Below are 476 nucleotides of genomic sequence, written 5' to 3'. Positions count from 1 at the left end.
GAAACAATCAAGAAAACTAATAGGCAACAGACAGAATGGGAAAAGATAGTTGCAAATGACATTATCAGATAAAGGGCTAGTATCTAAAATATACAAGGAATTCATCAAACTTCACACCCACAAAACCAATAACCCAGTGAAGAAATGGGCAGAAGACATGAACAGACACTTCTCCAAAGAGGACATCCAGATGGCCTACAGGCACATGAAATGATGCTCAACATCACTCATCATCAGGGAAACACAAATCAAAACCACACTGAGATACCACCTCACATCAGTCAGAGTGGCTAAAATGAACAAACAAAGCTGGCGAGGGTGTGAAGAGACGGACATCCTCCTACACTGTTGGTGGCAATGTAAACTGATGCAGCCGCTCTGGAAAACAGTGTGGAGGTTCCTCAAAAAACTATCCATAGAACTCCCTTATGACCCAGCAATAGCACTGCTAGGGATTTACCCAAGGGATACAGAAG

Source organism: Suricata suricatta, chromosome 9, assembly GCF_006229205.1.
Source record: "Suricata suricatta isolate VVHF042 chromosome 9, meerkat_22Aug2017_6uvM2_HiC, whole genome shotgun sequence".
In the NCBI taxonomy this organism is placed as follows: domain Eukaryota; kingdom Metazoa; phylum Chordata; class Mammalia; order Carnivora; family Herpestidae; genus Suricata; species Suricata suricatta.
This window is presented reverse-complemented; position numbering follows the sequence as displayed.